General features: G+C 39.3%; 1 protein-coding gene across 4 annotated transcripts in view; it reads left to right on the top strand.

Moving 5' to 3' along the window:
• Positions 1–12,498, top strand: part of LOC149552886 (uncharacterized) — a 59,677-nt gene that overhangs the window by 21,347 nt on the left and 25,832 nt on the right. The window contains exon 3 of one of the 4 annotated variants that reach the window (XM_089788430.1): positions 7,880–7,958. The exons of the other annotated variants lie outside the window; for them this stretch is intronic. The gene's annotated coding sequence lies outside the window, so the exon portion shown is untranslated. The remainder of the gene's footprint in view (positions 1–7,879; positions 7,959–12,498) is intronic. 4 annotated transcript variants of the gene reach the window in all.

Raw genomic sequence — 12,498 nt, 5'->3', positions numbered from 1 at the left:
TGTTCTTCGATAGGGCCAATCTCGAATTGCCCAAATTTTCTCTTCATGCACTTTCACCCAATCAACACTAATTACATGGTCCAAATATAAGATCTCCATAAGTCCAAATTCACATTTGGACAACTTAGCAAATAGAGACCGACTCTTCATGATGCTAAGTACCTCCTTTATGTGCTTGAGATGATCCTCTCATGTACGACTGTAGATCAGTATATCATGAAAAAACACTAGGACTGATTTCCTCAACTGTTTGTTGAAGATATGGTTCATACAGGATTGGAAAGTGGCAGGTGCATTTGTGAGGCCAAAAGGCATCACCAAGACCTCATAGTGCCCATAGTGACAATGGAAGGCGATCTTGTGTACGTCCTCATCCCGTACATGAATTTGATGATAGCCTGATCGAAAATCAATCTTGGAGAAGTAGATAGCTCCATGAAGTTAATCCAACAACTCATCATTGTGTGGAATGAGATATCTGTTTTTGATTGTCTTCTTGTTCAAGGCTTTGTAATCTATGCACATCCGTAAAGTCCCATCCTTCTTCTTAGCCAACACAATAGAAGAAGCAAAAGGACTAGAGCTAGGGTGAATAAACTCCATGTCCAACAACTCATGAATGGTCTTCTCAATCTCATCCTTGTATGCTCTAGGATGACAATATGGAGTAGTAATCACTGGCTTAGCACCTCCTCCAACTCTATCACATGCTCAAAACCTCTATTTGGAGGTATGCCAAGGGGTATATCACCAAAAACTCTACCATGTCAGTCCATCACTTACTGTATATCAACATGGAATGTCCTACCATCTTGACGTGTGTGAGTTTTGGGCTTCACATAACATTGTGTGGCCCTAATCACATCATCATGTCTACTAATAGATTCCATCCGGCGAGAAGACACCTCCATAAGTCCACCATTTGAAGCTGCTCTCAAAACTATCTTCTTGCCTTCGGAAATGAACTCTAATTGCATACGGTGATGGTCAATAATGTATCGGCCAGTACCCTATAACCACTGCATACCCAAAACCACGTTGTAATCCTCTAATGGTAGCACATAGAAATCATTTGTCAAAGTGTAATCCCCCATCTGAATGCTAAGCTGAGGAATCCAGTACACCCCAATACTGCACCATTTGCAACCTTCACTCCAACTCCAGCAAACTCATATTGCAACCCACGTCTATCAACTAACTTTTGATCAATAAAATTATGCGTGGCACCTGTGTCTACCAAGCTCATAAAACGCTGGCCTCAGAGTGCACCTTTCAATTGAAAGGCATAAAATCTGGGATAACTAGAGAAAGTAGCCATAGTCACCTTGGCGGAGGCCAAAGGCTCATGAGTGTTTAACTCCAACTAGGGGTGCCCTTGCTCAACCCACTTTGGACTATCCTTAGTATCAGTGTCAGGTATCTCGTACTTCCCCATCTTAGATGTTACCTCAATTAAATGAACCTTGCTTTTATGAAGACAACGGTGACTGGGCTCCCATGGCTCCTTACAGGAGAAACATAGTATTCTCCTTCTCAGCGCGTTCGTTGTCTCTTGGTCCAACTTGGGAGGTCTAAATGTAGGTCTACCTCTACCCTGAGGGGTTTTGGCCTTCTTAGTAGGCCATGAGTCCCTGAATGGCCTCTTATCTGCCTGATAAGAAGTAGGAGTGGTGTCCAGTCTCAATGTTACATCAATAGCCTCCTTGAGAGTGTCTGGCTTGAATGCTCGCACCAACCCCTTAAACCTATCCTGCAATCCCTCTTTAAAAAGCATCACACTATGCTTTTGAGGCATATCAGATTGCAATATGTTGGAACTCATTAATATAAGCCTCCACGTGTCTTTTTTGTCTAAGAAGTACCAACTCCCTATAGTAAAGCTTTGTGTCTTTCTGATCAAACTTGGTAATGAGGCATTCTGTAAACTCTGCATAGGAGTGAACCAAGGCATGATCCTGGGTGACTAATCCATGATGTAACCAATCATAGACAACCTCATCTAAATGCAAGACCACAAAATAAATAACATCACGCTTAGGCATGGGCCTCAAAGGTAGATATATTTCCAGCTTGTGCACCCAAGCTCGTGCACTTGTACCACTAGTACCATCATATGTAGCCAATGTGATCTTCCCAGTTGCTACTGAGGTCATTATTGTGCTATGGCCTATGGACACTCCTCTAAACCTGACATCATCTCTCCGATGTGCACAATACTAGGAAAGAGGAAAAGCGTCCCTAACCTTTGGAGGTGGGGCTCTCCACTCATCTGTGGCTGCCATAACCAAATCCTGGAATCCCACCTCGGGTTGCTCTACTTGTGCTGGCTGCTCACCCAATACAAACTATGGAGGTAGGGGTCTATCCCTAATTGGTGTGCGAGGGTGTGCTTGCTTGGTGGAATGAAGGGAGCTCCCAACTGATGCGTGGGATCTATGACTATGCTGACTTCCTCCGACTGAAATAGGTCTGCTCCACCCTTGTCTCTCATGCTTGCCTCTATGTCTATCCAACTCCATCCGTTCCAAGGTATCCTGTAACCTTTTCAAGGTCTGAACTATCCTGGGTTGTGTAGTGATGAGAGCTCACATCATCTCCCTCTCTTCCTCCTCCTGCTGGTTCTATCTGACACCTCTTTGTTCATCTTCCATAGTGGGTTCTTGTTCTGTACCAATTTCCAAATCGTTCGGAGCTTGCCGACGAGTGTAATACTTGTATAAGTCTGCTCTTCCTAGAGGCATATAATACTTATTCAATCCACCAATGAGTGATTACCCAGATGCTGATATGAATTATCAAAACTTTTGATCCAATACCTAAATGCTGAAATGAATTATCAAACTTTCTAGCTAGTACCCAGATGCCAAATTGAATTATCAAAACTTTCTAGCCAACACCTAGATGCCAAAATGAATTATCAAAACTTTCTAGCCAACACCCAGATGCCAAAATAAATTATCAACATTTTTTAGCCAGTACCTAGATGCCGAAATGAATCATCAAAACTTTTCTTGAAATCTATTGTGACAATTTCTCACAAACCCTACAGGCTGGCAGGATGTAAGCTCTAATACCATAGAAAGATTCCCATTCCGATGACTGTGGAAATTACCGTTTGTTTCAAAATCTGAATCTTTGACTAGTGTTTGTTACCACTGAATGATCTTAGCTAATTCTGATTTATTTTTCCTTTTCCTTTTTTTTTTTTTTTTTCCAGTTTTTGGCGGTTTTTGGAAATAAAATAATTGCATACGAATAAGAAATAAATAGCACTTAAGAAATGTAAGCGCATGCTGCAAATTTTATCATTACTGAATTTTGAAATAGTACATACCTGAACCGACTAGTAACTTGATATATTAACTTCAAAGAGATCATCCCCAATACACAATACTATCTTAAATAGGGATCAACACCAGCTACAGGGAGATGCTTTGATAATGGTTCAACCCTACAAAATTTGCTGTAATGAACAGTCCAATGCCAAAGGAAAGCTATAGCATCCAGTGGTGAAGAAAAAACCTTCTCCAACCCCCACATGAGCTGCTGCAACGAAATGCCTGTTGTCTAAAGTTGATAGCCCAGATGCAAGTGCCCTACTCCACCCAAATGATAATGCCAAGGTAAATTAACCACTTCCACTGTCAATTGGAATGCAATGAAATATAACTCCAATCACCAAGACCTGCTGAGGTTTGCATCCCAACAATCCAGACTTGAGGGTTTCGCCCCAAGCCACAACAATTTCATAATTCATAAGTTTTAAATGCCAAAAGATGTTCAACAATTAGGTCTTCATCTCCTTATAGCTCCTCCCAAGTGCAAATCGAACCCTAAATGAAATTCACACTTTGCACTTTTAAATAAAATATAATAAAATAACACTTTCCCAAATAAATGCGTCCAATGCTATAGGAAAAACATTACTTTATTAAAATCGTACAGCTCAAGGCACCAAAAAGTCTCCGTATAGTGAAAATTGTGTATAATAATTCAAGACCTTTCCAATGAGCTATAACACAGGCATACCTAACCAAATGAAGCAAATATCCCCTTATTACTCCAAAATGGCTATATAAATAGCCTTATTTTAATTTATTTAATTGCTAACTTAGGAAATATTAAAATATATCAAAATATATCCCATATAGCCTATAATAGCCCAAAATAACCAATCAATCATGAATCTGACCTTGTCATCTGTCTGTGACTGATGTTGGATAAAATGGGTCAACTAGCAGTCCCTTCCCTAAAATCTAGGGATGCTCCTAAAAAATAGGAAACTCATCTTGTTATCCTAAAACTGAAATCAGGAACTAGTCTTGAGAAACCTCATATCTGGAAACTGCCACATCCTCCTAAATTTTAGGAAAGCCTCCTTAAATCAAGGAACTGCACCAAACCGACCCAAAACTGTTTGAAATGACATGTCCGACCATTGAATCCCTTGTGTGGGTCTCTATCCAACAGTGCTAGCCTACGAGACTCCCATGATAGGCTAACTCCCATGACTCTGATAGTCAAACTAAGTAGGGGACATGACATGCACTCCACATTTATGCTTGGGAGTAATCTAATTGGGTGAGGGTGAGTGGGTGCCACCTTAGCATGTTCACTCAATCCCTACCTCAATCTCATTTGTTTGACCTCCTTTAGGAAACCTTCCCATTGAACCCATCCCTGAACTTGGTCTTGATATCTTGACTATCTTGGATTAATTAGTTTCACCATGTTGATCGTAGACTTGTGAATGTTTATGTCCTTAGAAGTTTGATTATGACAATCTTTCTCAATTTTAGGCCTTTCCTCCTTGCATAATTTGATCATCCTTGTATGGTTATGTTCTCTTCTCCCAATGTTAGGGACATCCTTGATACCTTTACATGTTGCCTCCTTGGCTTGGAATCCTTTAGCCTTGATCCTTTTATGCCTGGGGACTCCTTGAGGGGAAAATTGATCCTCATAGGGACAAATTGGAGTCCTTAACAACTTGTCCTTAAATGTTGCCTATTTGATTCTTATGGAAAATTGATGTGAATAGGGACAAGTTTATCTCCCTATAACATAGTCCTTATTCTTCAAGCATTTAATCGAGTAAAGTTGACTTCCATGGGGATGCATGAATGTACTTATAGCCTAGAACCTATTTTGCACACCTTAGTCTATGAGTGGAAGATCGATTTGTATAGGGACTTTGTGATATGCTCAAGATTCTCTTGATTGTTCCAGCCTTATCCTTCAGATCTTTCTTGCTTTTGACCTCAGACTTGTGCTTAGGTCCAACCTTGGTGTTGGAATCATCCTTGCATATGGAAAGACTTAACCTCAAATATCCCATGGTATACTTGTCTGATCATCATGATGTTGTACCTGTATTGTAGAAGTCCTGGACCCCTTGTACTTTGCATCTCCAGTTCCCCCTTTCACTCAAGTTTCTTTACCCATGTATCTTCGATATCAAATTTGTTTGTTTTTGTCCCCATACATCCTCCTTCTCTATAACTTATATTAATTCTTTGATGGAACTTGTCCTCTTCGTGGTCTGCAAATTCCTCGCCCTTGAACTTGAACTTGTCAATGAGTTCTATCTCATTTTTAAACCCACATTTGCTCCATGTGCCTACTTATTGAGACTTGATCATGAAATTATTACTTCAAGCTCAATCCTTGAATCTTCTTTCCTTTGTCCCAGCTGTGAAGTATTGTCCTACTTTGAACTTGATCCCCATGAACTAGCCCTCTTCACCCTTTGATCTTTCTTAATACACCCGACTCTGATTTCAATCCTTGAATCTTCTTTCCTTTGTCCCAGCTGTGAAGTATTGTCCTACTTTGAACTTGATCCCCATGAACTAGCCCTCTTCACCCTTTGATCTTTCTTAATACAACCGACTCTGATTTTCTGAAGACACCTTGGCAATCATCTCACACCCCTGCAATCATCTCACTTGGTCACCTTTTTTTCCCTTGAAATCAAATAGTTTCTTTGTAAAAACGTTCCTCAAACACCCTGCAATGAATTCAGATAAGTATTAATCACTTAAAATTTTTCTAAAAATTGTACCTCTAGGGAATTTTCAGACTTAAACCTGATCCTTACTGAATTTACAGGCCTCTAATTCCTTGGACTTTGCTTATAAGTTAGGCTTGAATTCAACTTTGCTCCTTGGACAGCCTATCTATTTGTATGTTGGAACTTCTGGTTTCTTTTCTTGCAAATCACAGCCTTTCTATGGAAATTCAGTCCTAGGGTCTGCAGACTTCTTCCCTCAGAATTACCTATTTTTTGATGGATATTGGATCAGCCTTGAGTTCTCTTTGCTTGCAACTATTTTCTTATGGCACCTTTGACTTCAGACTGTCACTGTTGATGATGGCTGCATTTATAATGGCTGTAGTTGCATCTATATCAGACTTGTATAAATCTGATCGCCCTTTGCCAGCTCTCCTTTCACTTCCTTTCAACCTTCTTTCCACCACCTTCTCAAATTTTCCAGCTCTTCCTTCACTTCCTTGAATTTGAACTTTGGTCAGCTCTTCATATTGTACTGTATAGTTTCTGTTGGAAGGCTTTTTAAAGGAGTATTCACCTTGGATTGCACCGACACACCCAATGTGGGATAAATGTTTAGATTGACTTTCATTTCATATCTTTAACCTTTATGACATCCTTTGTTAACACATACATTAGGTGGGCATTCAAACTATGCCAGATCACTTCTATGTAATTTTATTTCCAGCCTAGTGGAAATTCAAACTTTCCAGGGCCTTGTTGCTTTATTACTCCATCCATATCCCAAAGGGTAAATTTGATCTTGCTACAGACAACTCAGATCCTATTAACTTGCTTTGACTTCCACACTCACCCCTCAAAGGGAGATTTGATGCGAATAGGGACAGATAGGTCTTTGCCAATTCATTTAATTCATTCAATTGATATCCAAATATGTAAAAGTGATCTATACAGGGACTAGTCCTTGTCACAATTGAGCCAAAGTCCAAGGGGAAAAGCGATATGTACAGGAATGGATAAGGGACTAGGAGAGTTTCCATAGGCAAGGACAATTTGGGGTCCTTATTCTTCAAGTGGTAAACATAGTCTTTCAAGGGCAAAATGGAAATTTCATGAGGACTAGATCAAGTGGAAATGTCTTGTGGAGTTTCCTCATTTTGGACCCAACATTTTTTTGAAGTGTCAAACCATCCTTCACAAGGACAAAGGGATAATTCCTTGTTCACAATGACTTTCCACTCCAACTATAGATAACCTAGTACATTTATGAAATAATAGGCTATAGCCACTCATTCTATTCAAGTTGAATAACCTATTTATAAAAGCTCCAGAGAAGAATGTTTAGAAAATCATGTTTTAGGACTAATCTTAAAAATAAAAAATATTGCAATTATTTCTTTCTTGTGCCAGAGGTTTCCCTGCAACCCAGCGAGTGCTCAACCCACCTCACCTTGGGCTTGCTGTCAAGTTGGGGTTGGGAAAGGGCGAGCTGAGGTGAAACGAGTCCTCTGAGGATGTAGCAAACTGCTTGCAAGCCAGGTGCATTGAGTGATTACAGGCTTTGGAGTCGAACTCAAGATCACTAGTGACCAAACCAACTCCGCTGCCTGTGCGAGTTAAAACTATTGCAATATTAATGGTGATTATTGTGACAAATTCAATATTGCAGTATGTCACTGGTTGTATTATGTTATGTTTGTGAAAATTTCAATTGAAGTTTTGCTCTATATAATAGTTTGATAAACTTGTGTTATTTTCTAGAAAATGTCAGGAACCCTTTCAAGAAAAAATATATCAGCATATCTTGTGATATTTATAAAGGCATTTTCTTCTATGTTTATAACATAGCTACTCATGTTTATATAGGGCATTCTCCTTTCACAACTCTGTTAGGGCTTCTACCCATTGGCACCATATGAGGTTCTGGTTGCGTATACAACTTTAGGTACAGTACATTCCTAAATTTGTGCAGATTTTGGCCAATGTTGAGATAGAAGTTTAAGTATTTCACAATAAATTTTGGCTAAATTTAGGAGACTTCCTGTTTGATATTGAATACTTAATTCTTTCCCCAAATTGGGATCATGTTGGTGCCATATGGATGGACAATTTGTATGGTACAAATGTCCCAAGCGGGGGCCCAGCCGATATGGGCCTTTCACTGTTCTCCAGGCAGCCATGGTTAATGCCTTTCTTCTGCCTCAGCTTGGTATCTACCATAATTTTTATATGAGAAAATTCATCTTGTATGTGCTATCTCACTTAGAGTAAGTTCCCATCACAAAACTTGAGGTTAGCATTCCAAGATTTCAGGATCTGCTGGTCAAAGATACTTTTCTTAGTGTTCAGAGTTTCACCAATATTAAGGGGAAAGCAACTACTTGGCTTGTGGGCTGTAGAGGCTTTATGTCATACTTGTTCATCAACAATTGGCTTAAAGATAAATATTTTTTAGTTTTGTTTAATGACAACTAGTGTCAAAATGCCCATTCAGTAAATGGATGAAAAGAAACTGATGAACTAGAGAATCAATTATTTGATCCCATCTTTTTGTATTTTCTGTGTAATATTGTTGCAGAACATGTAATAACCTGGCTGGATATCGTCTTCCAAACCACAGAAAATGAATCACAGAATTTTAACAGCCAATGCATGTAACAGGTTTTGCCAAATATTCAATTTAATAACCAACAATTAAACCTTTATGACAGATTTAAGCAACCACAGATTCGTTATTGCATTTTACAACAGCAATACAATAATTTTTATAAACACCCAAATCCAATGTTACAAACAGAGATGCAGTCAGATTGGATGTTTTGAAAATCAGAGATACAAGTAAGCACAAGTGAGGCACCTGAAATGATGCCTCCACTATGATGGGTTTTTGTCCAACATCTTCCGTCTTGTGGGCTTTCGTCCTCCAAGCGGGCTGAATGCTGAAGCTTCCAATTGACTCTCCAAGAGAGCTCAATATCCAAATCAATAATCAAGCAAATATCAAGCATGGAGAAGTGAGCTCCTCCGCCTTTTAAAGACCCAACCTGTGGCTCTTCAGCTTCCGTATTCTTGTCCCTGTCCCTCTTGCCAACTCATCTTTTATTCACTCTCCCTATAATATTAAAATTGACTTAATATTTCTGTATCAAGTCCTCAATGGTCATAAATTGGGTTGGCCTATCAGTTTTAATGTACCAGAAAAAGGGGATATTACAGTCCTCCCTGCACAAGATTGTTTGCCCTCAAACAACTGCATGCATGTGACTGCAATGCCAGGGTTCCATATCAACCTCATGAATACTGCTTTGACAATCCGTTGCGCTACTCTGATCTGAACGAAGGACTCAGAACTGCAAAGCCATTCATTGACTCCCCATAAGAACACTATCTCAAGCGTGCTAATACCAGGTTCCCAAACCATCCCTAGTGCATGATCAGTCAAAACAACCTGCCATATGTTGCTGTCGTATACAAGAGGATCCTCAATCCAACAAAGAATCTCACTCCAACTTAGGTCACAAGCATCACTATGAACAAATGATGATGGTAGCTCAACATTGTGCCAACCAACTCCTGGAAATATTACTAACCATGGGAATGTTCCCCCTGGATCCCATCAACAAAAAGGCCATTCATCTTACCAGCTATTTGTAATATCATGTTGCTTTGTGCCTAAAAAGGAAGGAATATCCAAGTTGCTCAATTGCCACAACACCGCTCCTCTAGCTGTATGCTCTCTGGCTATATCGTTCGCCACATCTTTATCCAAGGCTGAGTTATAATCAACATCATGTTCCTCTGTCAAGGCAACGACTTCTTGGCTGCAACAAGTATCAATCTGAGATTCCCGATCAATATCAATGAATGTGCCATCATCAAACTTGAATAGCGGATTCTCCATTATCCAATCAGCATCCACCTCAAAAAGTGAACTACTATGCTTCATCTAATCAACATTATGCATGCTGGAAGTAATATCATCATCGTAGGCTTCAATTTCCTTGTTCATTTGATTTGCATGCAAAGGCAAATCTGCTGCAATGTCAGCTTTCTCATGCAAAAACTCATCATGCAAAGATTCTAACTTGTTCTTACTTTGAATAGGACCAACCTTATCAAATTGTTTGTCAATAATAATCTCTAAATCACCAACGTAAAAACTTGTATATTCCTTATCTATAACTGGAATCATCTTATCTATATTTTTCTCATCGCTGGTCTGAATCTCTTTAGTTTACTCTTCATTACTACAGTTCTCACAAACATGATTGGGTGTCCAAGTGTCCTCACATGTCAAGCAGTTTTGTTCCTGCCTTATAGGAGTTCCTTTAACCTGTAAACCCATGGAGATCTGCTCACTATCCGTTAGGAGATCCTGGAATTTATTGATTCTAAGCTTAATTATTTCCTCCATGAGCTCGAAGGCTGTAAATGGGAGCATCAACCTAAACAATCCTTTGCAATATCTATGTTCCCTCCTCCCAAAAGCAAACAAGGTTGATTGCAACCTCTTGCAGATTTTAACATCATCATCTAGAATTGAGGATATGATGGTGGGCATGCAAGTCCTTGTATTTCTTGAATGGTGTCTCCCAATTCCAAACAGAAAACACTATAACAAGTGGACTATTAAGTCACTGGATCCAAGGTCAATCATAAGGTAAAAATTATCCACCTTTGCCATAGTATCTAGAATTTTAACCCTCTTGGCAAATGCAGGGTCCTTGTCATCATATAATCTCTCTAAGTTTTTCACAATCAGCTGCAGAACCTTCGTCAACACATCATCGTTATATGATGCCATAGGGGCTGTTATTCACATAATTTGGTTGAGTCATGAGGCAACTGCAAAAATAACATTTCTGTCTGGATGCTCTATAAAATTGGGTTGAGCCATGAAGGTTGTAAAGCCCAATTTAGGAGTCTATAGTCTGTCAGTTCTACTCTAGTCAAATATGTTTCTATCACCTCCAACTTCCAAAGAATGACATTTAATGAATTCATGGAGTCTAATTCTACTCTAATCATCTATAACCAATTTCCCAATTCCATTTCTTTTTGTAAGTCTCTTAGCTGATCATGGTTAAATGTGTCATTAAAATCTTTTGAAAACACCTTGTGTTTCAGATTTTCCATTGTCTTAATTTGCTTCCTTCAAACCGAATTTGGATGCATTGAAGATTACACCAGATTCCATCGAAAATTTCTGCACTGTTCTATTATGTCTGCTTAAACTCGGAAAATTTGTCAAATAGTTTACATAAAATTTGATTTTTTTTCTGCACCAAACTGTATTGTTTTGCCCAATTTTCACCTTTGTAGAACTTCTCAACGATTTAATATTCAGTCAACACCAAACACTTAGCTTCTAACAATTTGTACTAGAATTTTGCTAATCCCAGCTCCCACATTGGCACTGTAAACAACTCACTCTTCCGGTGCCTCCATACACTGTTAGAGCAGTTTCAGCAGTGTTTTTTTCTACATCGGACAAGACCCGATAATACTCCTTTTTGCGTGTTAACACCCATGACACTGCAAACTCTTCCTTAAGACGTCATTGAAGCTACCAGTCAATGGAACAAGTAGCGATTGGTTTTCAACAGCCGCTCTGGTGCCTTCTGATTAACACGGAAAATTTATATCATATTACCCAATTACAGTTCTTAAACTGGCGGTGTTCAACTTTCATTGGCAAACCACCTGATATGTCCTAAAGAAACGAACTGCACAAACTCCTTCACCTTGGCTGGACTCAAACTCGAGCAATGTTGCTTGCAATTTCTAAGCATAAAAATATTGTAGAAGCTATTGGTCTTCTGTATAATGCGCGCACTTTGCAGTGACCTCGTAATGACCACAACCAAAATTCTATCCAAGAGTTCCGTCAACTTTCAACTCTATACCAATCCCTGAAACTTTGCACAGATCATCAAATACGCTCCGGTGTCGCACCACTCACTTCCTCACAGTGTTAATAATATATGCCAATGTCCAAACCTCTGTCCCAAGAACCCATTACTGTTCATAATCTGTGTATTTTCTCCGAGGAAAACATTGACTTGGCTGCACTCGGTAAATGGCACTATGCTTGCTTGAAGTCTACAACTGCTCACAATCTTCCCAGACCCTTCTAAACAGACTCTTATTCCTTCCACCAGTGACTTGTTCTTGTTACCATGAATACTGAGATGGAAACGTTGTTTTTGGGATTTTGTCCAATATAAGCACAAACGGATGCCCAGTCCAGTAAATGGACTCTTCCAGTAATTCTTCTTGACGCTAATTCTGTGACTATATCAATTCACTAGCGGGAGAGGTGCTTTAGTGGCCATTTTTCAAGGACTTCACATTTATTTTGCACGGAAAGTTTTGTTGATTCTTCCCAGCTTGCAAACACGAGATGGCCAAATATTTCTTGTGCTCCAAATATATTTTTTCTGCACCAAACTGTATTGTTTTGCCCAATTTTCATTTTTGAAGTA

This window comes from Cupressus sempervirens, chromosome 6 (assembly GCF_028749045.1).
Source record: "Cupressus sempervirens isolate cs-2001-9-10 chromosome 6, ASM2874904v1, whole genome shotgun sequence".
Lineage (NCBI taxonomy): Eukaryota > Viridiplantae > Streptophyta > Pinopsida > Cupressales > Cupressaceae > Cupressus > Cupressus sempervirens.
Note: the sequence above shows the minus strand (reverse complement) of the source record. Positions and strands in the feature narration are given on the sequence as shown.